A 13,801-nucleotide genomic window follows, 5' to 3' on the forward strand; every position below is an offset into this window, starting at 1 on the left:
AATGCTTTTCAAAGCCTGGGGTTTGGAAAAGGAGCAGATATGATGTTTTCAAAACCTCAAGTTTTTCTCAGGACTAAAGTCAAAATTGTAACTGCCACAAAAGAGGAAAAGGGAAAGCATTTCTCACTTTAATCGTTCATCTGCATCGGAAATCCAGTAGCCCTGAGACAGGAACCACTGCAATAAGAAGGGAGTACGTTCTCCCAAAGGAAGACTGCTGCTTAATTACGCCCACTGCCCTGGTTATCATGTGTAAACTTTGCATCTCCCAACCTAATGCTTGGCAGCACCAAGGCGTTTCAGTGATGGTTTACCGTAAACCCAACATTCTCCGTCTTCCCCTCCCATCGACTTTCCTTCTTCCTTTCTTGGGCTTCAGCTCTTTGTCTTTTTTCAAGACTATGCTTGGCTTCAGTTGCTGCATCACTATCTCTGATTTTTAAGTTGAACGTGACATCCTTCCACAGGCAGCGAGATTCATACTCATTCTGATCTTCCAACTTTCTCACTTTCTTCTTGATTATAGGCAACTTCTTGGTATCTATAAAAACTGCATTTCCCCCTGTTGCATATTTTGCATACATGACACCATTCTATTCCCCTTCAATTGAACAAAGGACTTCTTGTCATTTGGAGAAAAAAAAACCTCAGCAGTAATTCTGTACTTCTTGCCCAGAAATCTTACAAAGATTTCATGTGGAAGACAATATTTGCACTATAGCCAGTTTTGAACAATTAATATTGCATTCTCCACCTAGTTCTACCCAGGGCACTGTGAGGATAGACCTTCCATAACCATTGGGGACTGTGTAAATGTAATGTTCGTCATGGTCCTAGGCACGAGACACAGCCCTGCCCTATGCTGTGGACCCCAATTGACGTTCCAAGGAATTTTGATTTGGTCCAGATATGAGCATTGAATTGTATCTTCTTGTTAAAACACTCAGCATAAAAGGCTGAAATGAGTGGATGATGGGAAACCTGCTCAGCCACGAATGTTACACTGTCTTTGGAAACCCCGGGAACTGATCCTTCTGAAACGAGTTCTGTGTTCTCTTCGGTATCATTTGGTAATGTCCAGTGACACTGAAAGATCTCATGCAAAATGGGGTTGTATGGCTTTTTGGCAACCGATCCTCTCCTTCCTGCATGAAAGGCTGAGAGGTACCATTTCACAACCTGAACCATTCAGTCTCTGGCATCCTTTTGGTCACTAATGCTCACAAACAGGTCCGGATGTGCAAAAAAGTCTGCATACATTTCTAAAAGAGATCTTCTTTCAAGAATAAATGTTGGGTGAACTACCTTAGTAAGATCCATTCCAAGCCTAACCTTGACCGGAATCGAACCCAGGACGCTTGGCTCCACTGAGCCCAATTGACGAGGACAGATGATATGTTTTCAAGATTCTTCCTCATTATTTTATCCATTAGATCCAGTGACCCCCTCTGGGCCCACTCCATATGACCCATGTTAGACCCCAGATGAATGTGACATTTTATCCGTGGCACCATGGAACTACTCCCCATTTCATCTTCATTCTAGACACTCCCTTCCAACGAGGCCATCTGTCACTGCACAAGTGTTTTGACAGGGTCAGATGTTGCCAATACAGGCCTTGCTTCCAATGAAAACTTTCAAGTCTTGTCCTTAGAGACTGCTGCAAGCCCGGCCTTTTCCACCCTGAAATTGTACACTTTATCTTTTTTCAGCCTGTATGTGGGAATTTGTATGAATTGCATTTCATCTTGTTGGTTTCTGGCTTAGCATGTAGATAGGGCAATATGATTCAGGTCATCATCAATCAACATTTCCCCCCGCTTGGTGCTGTGGGTGGATTTGGTAAGCGGGCCTCCTAGGTCTTTCCTTAAGCTGCTGGTAAATATATTGGACAGGAAGGGGGTTGGGGTGCAGCCATGTGACAAGAAGTCCTTCTTTCTCCCCAATTCATTTAACATTCAAATAAACTAATATTTACTAAGCCATACACACTAGGCATAGTTCTAAATGCTGGAGATACAGCAGTGGACAAAACAAACACACATCTTATCTTTATGAAGGCTGCTAGAGGCCCGATGTATGAAATTTGTGCACTGAAAGTGGGATGAGCTGGGGGGTGGTTCTCAGCCTGGATTGCGAGAGGGCACAGGCAAGGGACCTCACCAATGCACATTCGGGGCCGGGGAGTGATGTGGGAGGGCTACAGGGCGTGTCTGGCCCATCTCACTCAGTCCTGATCGGCCAGACCCCAGCAGCAAGCTAACCTACCGTTCAGAGCGTCTGCTCCCTGGTGGTCAGTGCATATCATAGCAACTGGTCAACAGGCCAACTCGCTGCCCCCTGGTGGTCAGTGCATGTCATAGCAAGCAGTTGAGAGGCCTTAGCATACATTAGCATATTATGCTTTGATTGGTTGAATGGCTGACTGGACCATGGGACACTTAGCATATTAGGCTTTTTATTATATAGCCTATTTCAGTGAATATCATTTTGTCTAATAATTCTGTCCCCATCATATATATTTCTTTGTCCTTATTTAATTCAGCTCACATTTATTCATTATAATAATTTATTGAGTAGTTACCAGTATGTGTTTTGCTCTTCATGGATATAATAGGTGTGAACTGATGTAGAACAAACACATAGGATCAGGGGTCCCCTTTTCTTTCTGGATTATCCACTGACCTTTGGAAATATTTGCAGTCTAAAAGGAAATTTCTCCCAACTTCCATTTTCAAGGGGGGATAAAGCCTAGTGTTGGTCAGCCCTCTGTAGTGGCTGTTTCTTGCCACGTGGGGGCGCTGCTAAACACAGATTGTGCCCCTGCTGTTTAATGGGATACCTGCCCCATCACCTATTACAAGAAGTTGGTGCACTTCAGAGGGAGGTGATTTTCCTCCAGTAGAGCCTCATTCAGTCCAGAGAGCATCCCAGTGGGTTCTCTGGGGCAGTTCCTAGTTCTCAGTCATTCTCCATTAGGACCTGTGCTCCATGAATAGCTCAGGCTCAGGGACCCTTCTCTAGTTGCTGAAAGGATCGCTAGTTCTGGGAACATTTTGGCAGGTGGAGAGATTGAGGAGACCAGGGTTGAGATGTTTCTCCTTCGCAGTTAAAAAAAAAAAAGTATTCCATTTCTTTTTTGTGGTAAAGTTAATTAATCAAAACATTCCCAATGCTTTTTCATCTAGAGTGAAAAAAACAACAACTCTGATTACTTTCTAAGGAAGGGGATAGGTGATAAGGTATCACTCTGGGGGAGGGGGGTTGTGCTGCTGGCCACTGCTCCCTGTGCTTGTCGCATAGTGGTGGTGGTAGTGGCAGTAAAGCAAGTGAAGGTGGAGATAGGATGGTGGGGAAGAGATTTCAAAACTTAATGTATGAGTTGCCATTTCTCAGAGGCCACTGGGAGTATATCAGTAAAAAAAAGAAGCCTTCCATGATTACCCTTAAAATATACATTATCTCATTTAATTCCCAGGATAGCTCTGCAAGTTAGCATCATGTTAGCCATCTGCAGAGGAGGAAATAGGCTCAGAGAAATGAAATGACAAGACCTCTTTGTAAGAGAGTTTGGACATCAGGCCACCTGGTCTTTGAAGTCTGACTGGTCCACCGTGCTGTGCTCGTAGACTCCCACCCTCTGCACCATCATTTAAACATAGAGAGGACTGCTGGAGGGCGTGCAGGCCCAACGTGTTTCTTGTGGATGGAGAGCTACAGGAAGGACTTTCCCTTTGCAAAGAACTGCTGCTTGGATTCCTGAATAGTCCTTCTCATTAGTCCAATGTTCATAATGAGAGTAGAAGGGTCAGAATGTGCTAGAGCTTAAAGAGACATCGGTGATCATGTAGCTTAGTGTGTTTTACAGAGTTCAAGACTGAGGTTCAGGGAGCGTAAATGACAGTGAGGCAGTGAAGGAACTGATGGAGGAAACTGGTGTCCTCACTCCCAGCCCAGAGCTGATTCTAAACTGGTTGTTGATGACTTTAACTTAGAGGTCTTTGTTATTCTTAGAATAATGAAAATTACTGACATGTTAAAATACATAGGAAACAAAAGTATGAAAAATACATAGGACTTCCAGTTCTTGACAAGATAGAATAACAGATTTATTTTTCTGCCATTAACAGCTGTAAAACTGGGCAAAAGCATATGAACAACTATTCTCAGGCATTGGGCAGTGGGCGTCACAGGACTGTGGTTCTCGAGAGAAGGGAAGCACACAAGGTGAGGTCCACTTTCATGCTGACTTTTTGTCTGAGGCACCCTTCTAACTGTTGGGAAGTGGGGCCTAAACAGAGGGTGGCAGCCTGGTGGGGTGGAGAAAGAACGATAAAGGTCAGGGCAGCTAAGTCCGCTGAAACTTGCAGGATTGGGCACCATAGAGCAGGCCGCGGAAGAGAAATAGCCCCCAAATCTGTAGGCATTTGTTTCCTGCAGGTTATTTGCCAAATCTTTAGCTACATATGCACTAAATGAGACTTTGCAAAGTCAACGAAGAACAACTTCTAGGGAACCGAGAGGTGAATGTGAATTTAGAAGTTGCACATGAAAGGGAGCTGTGGGAGTTCCGATCCAGCCCAAGTGGAGCTTCACACTTATTTGAGACCCCAGAAAGGCTCACCTCAGGAGGCAGGACCATGTCCTAGGAATAAGGGACATGCCATAGGATTGAGCAATAATGAAAAAGACCTGTTTCAACAAAGCCCAAACCCAGGACTCAACAGGATCAAGATGACCCGGTAATAAGTTAACTGCTCATCAGGACAAGGTTACACTTCTTAGAGGAATACAACAAATTCAGAGGCTAAAAAGAATGTTAAGCATATAATGAAAGATGTCTAGACATGCAAAGAATAGAGTTAAATATGTAGAGCTTCCTTATAATTTGAAACCCCAAAGACTCTCACTTAGTTCTATTTTTTCTATGAGGGTATTTCAGTTTGACTTAAATAATTAATGGAACATGCAACGTCTGGGCTTTAGTAATGGGATTGGATTTCTGATCTAGAATCACAAATTGTTTGTTTTTAATTGCTCTTAGTGTCTTGGCTGATGTCTGACCTGCCCATGGGTGAAGACACGCGTCTCACTGGACCTCAGCATTTTGTGGCTCAGTTGAGGAAATTTGAAACATATCTAAAAGTTTCCCCTCATCTTTAAAAAGAATGGCTATGTTGCCCTGGCTTGTGTGGCTAAGTTGGTTGGGTATCATCGCATGCACGAGAGGTCGCCGGTTCACTTCCCAGTCAGGGCACATGCCCAGGTTGTAGATTCGATCCCCAGTTGGGGGCATGCAAGGGGCAGCTGATTAATGTTTCTCTCTTTCTTCCTTCCTCTTCCTCTAAAAGAATCAACAAAACATATTTAATAAAATAAAATAGCCCTAGCTGGTTTGGCTCAGTGGATGGAGGAAGAGACTGAAGGATCCTGGGTTTGATTCCGGTCAAGGGCACATGCCTGATTGCGGGCTCGATCCCCAGTGGGGGGCATGCAGGAGGCAGCCAATCAATGATTCTCTCTCATCATTGATGTTTCTTCTCCTTTCCTCTCTGAAATCAATAAAAATACATTAAAAAATTAAAATAAATAAGAAGAATGGCTATGTTGGTCTGGATTCTTTATTTTCCCCCAGAGGTATTTGTGGGGTTGGGACGGGTAGTGGAAGTGACACAGAGCGGAGGATTTGTGTGTGTTTGAGAGATTACGCTGAATTTTACTGAGCATTAGCCTCACTGATGAAACAGTAGGGAGGATCTGTGAAATCTGAGCAAAAATGGTAAAATCTCCAGAAGAAATCTCTTCCAGCTTTTATGATTCATGGTAAGAATTTATAAGCATTTTTCTTAGACAACTTCAACTTTTTTAGTGCTACCTAAAAACACTGATTTTCATCGTGTATGAACCCCGGAGAAGCAGGAAGAAAATTTGTTTGCAGTTTTTGCTTTTAGATAATTGATCAGTTAGCATTTTTAGTAAAAACAGTCTTTAATATAGATTTTTTCCTTTCCCTAAAAAAACAAAGTTGCTTTCTAATCAGGAAGCAAACAGAAGGTTTCTGTCAGAAACCTTTTTATTCTGGTTGCTATTGAACTTGGGGAGCTTTACTGTTCTTAGAATAAGCATATTTATTCAGGGAGGGAATCAAACCAACATTATTAATTATTTTAAGAGAGACAACCCTTTGAATCATGAAACCTCTAACTCATGGATCTTAATCTTTCTCTTTTTTTCTAACGGCCGATAGCTCATCCTGCGGAACGACGCCTCTGCCCTTGGAATGCTCTGTAATTAATTAATAATTTATGCTGGGCGAAGTGATATGCAGAACAGGGTTGGGCGTTCCTCCCGCATGGGGAGTGTGTTGGCTGCTTAAATCCTCATGGAGGTTTCCCTGGTGGAAAAGCTTTGAGAGAAGTGGCCCGACTGAAGGTCAGAGGCTCAAAGTGGTGGACACGTGTGGGCAGCTTCTTTCTTCTTGTCCCAGCTCTCGGTGTGACAAGGTCTCCAATGGACCAGGTGGTATTTTGCAGACCGTGCACCCTTCTTTGGCTGTGCGGACTCTGAAACATTTTATAGTCTGAATCTTTGAGCAGAAAGGCCTTTATTTGGGCATGGGAACATGAGCATGCAGTTGAGAAAGAGATTTTAAACACAGAAGCAGGACTGATTAGCTTTTCTTTTCTTCTGATTCTTGGGCCATTTCCATTTTAGTTTCAGTAAAGGAGGACTTTTTAAATGAGTTATGTGATATTTGCTGAAGGTTGTGATTTTGGCAAACACTAAATAGAGAAAACATTTTCTCCTCCCCTGCCTTCTCCTACCCACCTTCTTATTTGGATGGAGTTCTCAAATTGTTTGCCGAAACCAGGGACATAGCTGCCTTGTTCGGTTGGGCACCTGACAAGCTGGCCCAGATTTCCACAGCTGCCAGCCAGCTTTGTGTTGAGTCTTCTTCCCAGAAACGCCAGCCTCTCAGACGGAAGGGCATTGTGTGAAAAGGAGTATGCGAATCTCTAGCTGAGCCACAAGGGCACTTAGCCTAAATCCCACCCATGAGTGGAGGGCAGTCTTCTGTAAATACAAAAGTGGTTTTTTTCCTTTATTAAAAGTCACAATTCTCATGAAAAATTCTATGCACTAAAACAAATAATAAAAAAGAAAGCAAAATCCCAAATCCAATCATGTATACCCCCAGATCCCATCATCGATGAGCAGGAGTCACCAAACTTTCTGCAAATATCTAGATAATAAATATTGTCACCTTTGGAGGCCCAGCAGTCTCTGTCACTACAGCTGAATTCTGCTGTGGTGATAGGGAAGCAGCCATAGACAGCATGCAAATGACCACAGTTGACTGTGTTCCAGTAAAACTTTATTTAGGCCCAGATCTGGCCTTAGGGCTATAGTTTATTAACCCTTGGTCTAGAGTAACTCTCATTTGCACATCATTAATTGCACATCATTCCCCAAATCTTATTTATTCCTTCTTGCATGTGTCTTTGTGAATATTTCCATAGGGTGAAAAAAGAGAGAACTAATGTTACACAAATGAAAGCACTTCTTTAAAAATGAAAGCTATATTTAAAAAATATTCAATTCAATTTAACAGAAGAAACAAAGTGAAAGGAGCCTGCAGGAATTGTTGAACGCCAGACACATATTTCTTCTCCACAGGTGATAACAGTTCCTAAAAACAGTTCCTCTGAAATTAAGGGGAAGAAAGATGATAAAAACACTAGGGATTCTTTTGCTTTAAAGTCCTGTTTTCAATTTTGGGTGGAATGGTTGACTTCCTACTCAGATGAATGAGGAGATATGCAGTCTTCCGATTCTACCTCCTCTGAATTCCCATTACTCATTTGAATGTTTAAATGATCAAGGCTGGTGATTTACATTCTATTCTGTAACCATAATTATCTGGGACTTTTGGTCTTTTAAATAGATGGGTTAAGGCCCACCACTAATATTTTTTAATTAAAGTTTCTCCACTTCTTTTTAAAATTTCAATTCCTTTCTTATTGAGTTGGATTTGTTATGTAGGAGGGCTTACAGGAGTTTTATTTCCTGATTCGCCCCTTAGCTGCATACTCAAAGGAAAAATTGTCTAGTCGTAAAATTCCTGGGTTACACTTTCTATCAAGGGTTGTGTAATTTTAAAATCACAGCTTCTCCATTTATTTTTTGACTAATTGGATGTGGTTAGGAATCCCACTTTCCCCTCCCTCCAGAGATATACAGGTGCTCCCTTTCTTCTGTTCTTTCCTGTTGGAAAATGTCTGTCTTGTATTCATGCTGGAGGATTACTTGGCTGTGTCCATCTCTCTTTGCCTAAGAACCTTGTAGACATTGCTCCTTTGCCTGTTGGCATTGGATATTGTTTTTGGGAAGCCTGAGCACAGCTTCATTTTCATCCCTTCGGGGTATTCAATTTAATGGAAGAAATAAATTGAAAGGAGTCTGCAGGAATTGTTGAACTTGAGATACATATTTCTTCTCCACAGGTGATAACAGTGCCATGACTGAAGGAATCTTTATTGTTGGAATAAATATCTTCTTGAGAACATGTCATATAATCATTTATATCGATTTTGTGCCCTTTTGTCTTCAGGTTTAGTTGTACCTTTATGTCATGATAATTTTCTTCTATTGTGTTTTTTACTATCTTTTTAGTTCTATGTATTGAGTTCTTTATCTTGTTATATTGCTGTTGTTCCTCTATATCCTCTCAATTGATTTTATATCTTTGCTTTCATTTCCTCCACTGAAGGAAATCAGAATATGTCACCCCAAAATATGCCTCTGACATAAAGATTATTTTGAGCTGAAGGCAATTAAGAAGAAGTAAATGCAGAAAAAACAAGGAGTAAAGGCAGGAAAGGAAGTCTCCCTTGTCTGGAGACAAACTCCAGAGCTGGCACCAGAGGAGTCTGCAAACAAACCTTGCTAAACTGACCCTTATCTTCCTAGTTAAGTCCTAGGTAGACCACCCCAGCCCAGACCCTTTTGTATTGCAAATTTTTCACAAATGCACAATTTCTTTGTAAGGTATAAAAGCTTTCTGCTCTGGTCACTTCCTCATGTCTTCATTCTCTTATGAAGGTTTCCATGTATATGTAAAAATTCTCCTGTTAGTCTGTGTTTGTTCATTTAATTTTCAGACCCCACCAGGCACCCTAAGAGGTCAAGAAAAACTTTCTCCTTCCCATGTGCTATAACTAAGTTAGCTTTTCTTCTGTCAGTAATTTTTGTTGTTCTTCTCTTCATCTCCTCACTATTTCTACTTATTATTTCTGGAATGATTTTGTATTGATCTCTATTTTGTCTTAGTTCCACAGTCTCCCTTTCATTTCATTCCATTACTTATTCATTTTGACTTTGAATTATTGCTTTAACTTCATGTTTTTCTTAGATTCTTCTGTAGCAAGAAGCACTCAATGGGAATTTGCCTTTTCTTCCTGGATTATATTTTCCTTCCTTCTTTTTGGTTGTGCCTTTTATCTGTCATGCCTTCTCCCTTTCTTCCTTCCCTCTATCCCTCTCTCTTTCTTTGTATTGTTTCTTCTGCTTTAGTGTTTGCTTAGCTACTGTGCCATGTTTAGATCTAGTTCGGCATGAATGGCTCTGCCCACTTTCTAGTCAATATAATGTAGTAAACATAAATTCTCTCAAACTCTCCACTTTACCTAAGACCTGTCTGTCTTTCTCTATGACTCACAGTTCTAAATCCTAAAGACTGCTTCCTGTGCACTCTTGTTCTTTTTATATAACCAGAACCTGTGCAGTTGAAGGTGGGTGGCTGGGCGCTGCAGCAACATTCTGCTGGGCTGTGCGAAGCCTTTCTTGGAGCCCTTGGCTTGTCCTACACCAGGGCTTACTCTGCCTAGGTCTGTTCTGCTCCCAAAGGGCATGGAAGCCCTAGGCTTTAGAGATCCCTAATTCAGTTGTGGTGATTTTCTTGCCTCGTTTGCAATCCTGCCTTCTTGTAGTGGCAGAGAAATGCTGCTCCTCTTGAGAATCTCCTCCCTGCACTTTCCGTACTCAATATGCTTCTCTCCAAATTAGCAGGTATAAGTGCACATTAAAAAATTTTGTCTACTCATCTTCTCTTAGTATGATTTCTAAGAGATGGAGATGAAGTTAGAGACTATAATAGTTTTTATCCTGTGCAATAAACAACCTCAAACACTCAGTGGCTTTGCAAATATTTATTTTCATTCTCAGGAATCTATAAGTAATCTCTAGTTTGTCTAATTAGGCTGGGTGTGCTGTGCTTGGCTGGACTCCAGGCTTCCAGCCTGTTTCAGGGATGCTTCATATCTTTACTTTGACCAAGACAGAAGGGAGCTGCTACATGGTGGGATCACAACACTCTAAGAAACCAAAAGTTGAGTCACAAGCACATTTAAAGCCTCTATTTGCATCGTTACCTCTCACATATCATATGGATCCAAACAAGTCACGTGGCCAAATCTAGCTCTAGTGGATGATCAGCAGCATCACATGGCAAAGGACAAGCTGGTAAAAGTCTGTAAATGGGAGAAAGTGGAAAATTGAGGATCTTTTCTCAATCATCCTCAGAGACCCCTAAGTCTTTTGAGAATCTTCTGTTTCTTTCATTTGCTTCCAGTTTTGAAATTTAGATCAGAAAGTTATATTACTTTTTCTTGATTTGAATTTGGGTAAAACTTTTTTATGATTAAATTTTTTTAAATTTAAATTTAATTTTATTAAGAAGTAGAACAAATCTTTGATCTGGTCTCAGTTTGACATTATTACCTAGAAGTCCCCTTACGGTCTCTGTAGGGTTTTCTCAGCTTCTTTAGATAGTAAACTCCAGCTTTTAATTACAATAATTTCCTATTACAAACCCAACTTTCTCCTGCTTTAGTTCTGTGCTTCTCTCTGGGGATGCTTGACCCACAATAAATCATTTTAGATTTGGACTCTCCTGTTTTCTCTAGACATCTATGTTTGACTCTAGTCTTTAAATTATACTTTACAACTGACACTAGGCATCTGCAGGGTGTGCATAAATTAGATTGTATTAAAAGGGGAAACAAAGTGAGGGTATTGGCTTTCAAAAAATTGTAGTTCATAATGTGTCACTATAAAGGTGATTACAAGTGCTATGTGCAGAGTGGGCTTGCCAACTAGTGGGTTCTACTGGGGATCAGGCCCGAAACTGGACTTTTCCACTTGAAACTGGGGTTGGAGTTGTGAAGAGTCTTGTATAAAGGGCTGGAAGTATATGTTACATGTATATTGAATACATAGTATATCAAAGAATATTAAAGAAGGATATAGCATGTCCACTAAGGGTCTGGCAAATCTGGTCCAAAATCTCCACAGAACAACCCTCTCTAGTGGCCCACCATGGGATGGGGGAAGGGTCTAGACTCTCAAAGTTTCGTATTCAGATTTGACTCATCTCCCTGTTTTCAGGCCCATGATTTGTTTGGCCTCAGACCCAAGCTCTCCCAGGCATGCATTTCCCAGGCATGCGTTTTGGCTGTGTTTTGGCTTATCCCTCTCTAGGCACTTGGTCTTCTTCCTTTTAAGCTACATTAACTCCTCATTTACTTCCCATTTTCCCTAAAGGTGCTCACTTTGTAATGCTATTTGCCCTTTGACTTCATAGTTTAAAATTGTTTTCTTTAGAAAGTTCCTTAAGTCCCTTGCAATTCAGGGGCATTTCAGAAGACAGCAGTGGTAAATGCAGGCCACCATGTTTAGCCGGGCTATTCCTTTTATGTCCCTCCTTCTTGTGCTCCCCTTGCTTCAAATGTCTTTGTTCATCTTCTGCATTTAATCAGATCACAACCATCCTGTACAGTCCAGTTGAAATTGTCCTCTTTATTGAAAGAAACTTTGATTAAGTACCAACTATGTCCTACCTAATGTGTTAAGCATTGAGGTCACAAAGACAAAAAGACACACAGCTCCTGTTCTTGGGTCTAGTGTACCATTCACTTGGGAGACTGTGCAGTGAGTAAGCTTGTCTCAGAAAGTTAGATGATGGAATTAATTGAGGTAAGTGTGTGAGAGCAGAGTGTGCCCGAAAGAGTCCAAATGTCTTCCAGAAGGAGGTAGCATCTGGGTGAACCTTAGGAAGGTGCTTTAGTCAGAGGCAATAGTGCGAGTTAACAACAGGACAGTGTGAGAGCGCATGAATACAGACTAGCTCAGTGCTATTGCATATGAAATTGTTTCCTTCCTTTGCACTCCCACTGTCATTTTAAAATTTATTACTTTACCATTTTCATGTGTTAAATCCAAATGTTGCCAAGTTCTCCGGTCTCCATTTCTTTAACATTTAAGCACAATCCTCCAAATGCAGTTTCCAAGATTTACAAATCCTGGGGGAGAAAGGGCTCTGATTGTCTTGCTGACCCCAAGCATTGACCCAGTCCCTTCCTTTTTCTTGTCCCCATGCACTCTTTAAAGGAGTTATACTGAAGGCTTAAGAAATCAGTCTACAAGCCCCCAAAAGTCTTTTCTTTTTCCTGAGGGCTCTGCCAGCTGTCATGTTGCTGGGGGCCATTCTCCTTTATATGTCACTTCTCTCCAGTTTTTCCTCCCCTGAGTTCCAAGTATCCCCTAAATTTCCATCCTTTTGAGCTTCTGGGGGAAACCACCCAAATTCCTACTAATTTATTAGACAGCCTATATCAGTTTTCCTAGTTAAAATTAATTGTTTCCACCTGTGGGTTACTACAGGCTTGTCTTCCTCAATTAAGCAAATTTCACCCCCACCTTTTAGCTCTGAACTTGCCAGTCTTCTCCATCAGATGTAAGTTCCCTGAGGTGGGGACCTTGACTCGTTCATGTTTAAATAATAAAGCATAATATTTCACTCGAAGTAATTATTCAAATAAATCATTCTACAAGCACCACCAAAAACCCAAGTCTTTGTAAACATGGGATGACATTTAATCTCTGCATAGTGGATTCTTCAGCCTGACACAAGCCAGTTTGATTCTTCAGCTGTTCCTCATTGAGATTCTTCTAGTCAGTGACAAATGGCGGAGGTAAACGCACCACCAGACCTGAGACTCAGCACTCCCCAGATCATCTTTAGGTGTCCCGTGCTTTCTTTTCCTGTGGTAACCACAATCATCATGGGAAGGGGGTAAGGATCTCCCCTCCTCACCCATCAGGAGTGGCATCAGCAATGGGCCAAGAGATGCCACCTGTCAAGGATCTGCAGAGGTCAACGATGTCAGGTGGGATGGTGTTGGACATTATGGTTCTTGTGAGGCTGGGGTAAAGGGGTAAGTGGTATGGAAAGCCCTTTCCTCGGGGGATGGAAAGGTTATAGGACCTTTACCTCTGCCCTGTTTGTGATAGCTTGTTCTTACCAATGACCTGAGGAACTTTTGAAAATTTCACTTTATGTATGTATGTATGTATGTACGTATGTATGTATGTATGTATGTATATGTTTTTATTGATTTCAGACAGAGGAAGAGAGAGGGAGAAAGAGATAGAAACATCAATGATAAGAGAGAATAGTCCATTGGCTGCCTCCTGCACGCCTCCTACTGGGTATTGAGCCCACAACCTGGGCATGTGCCCTGACCAGGAATCGAACCATGACTTCCTGGTTCATGGGTTGTCCCTCAACCACTGAGCAACACCAGCCGGGTCATTATTTATTGATTAGTGGCACCAGGATTCAATTTGGCCAGTTTCAGACAGGATCCTTTAGTCAATTGGGGTTGGCCAGTAGTTTTTTCCACTCGGACAATTTCTGGTTGCAAGTGCTGGCAAGTTACGTGGTGGTTGGGGTGGTCACATT

At 41.7% G+C, this 13,801-nt stretch overlaps 1 pseudogene; it reads right to left on the bottom strand.

Annotated features, from left to right (window-relative positions):
* Positions 1 to 273: 273 nt before the first annotated feature.
* Positions 274 to 13,801, bottom strand: part of LOC103286500 (oxysterol-binding protein-related protein 9-like) — a 159,422-nt pseudogene continuing 145,894 nt past the window's right edge.

This window comes from Eptesicus fuscus, chromosome 15, assembly GCF_027574615.1.
Source record: "Eptesicus fuscus isolate TK198812 chromosome 15, DD_ASM_mEF_20220401, whole genome shotgun sequence".
NCBI classification, from domain to species: Eukaryota; Metazoa; Chordata; class Mammalia; order Chiroptera; family Vespertilionidae; genus Eptesicus; species Eptesicus fuscus.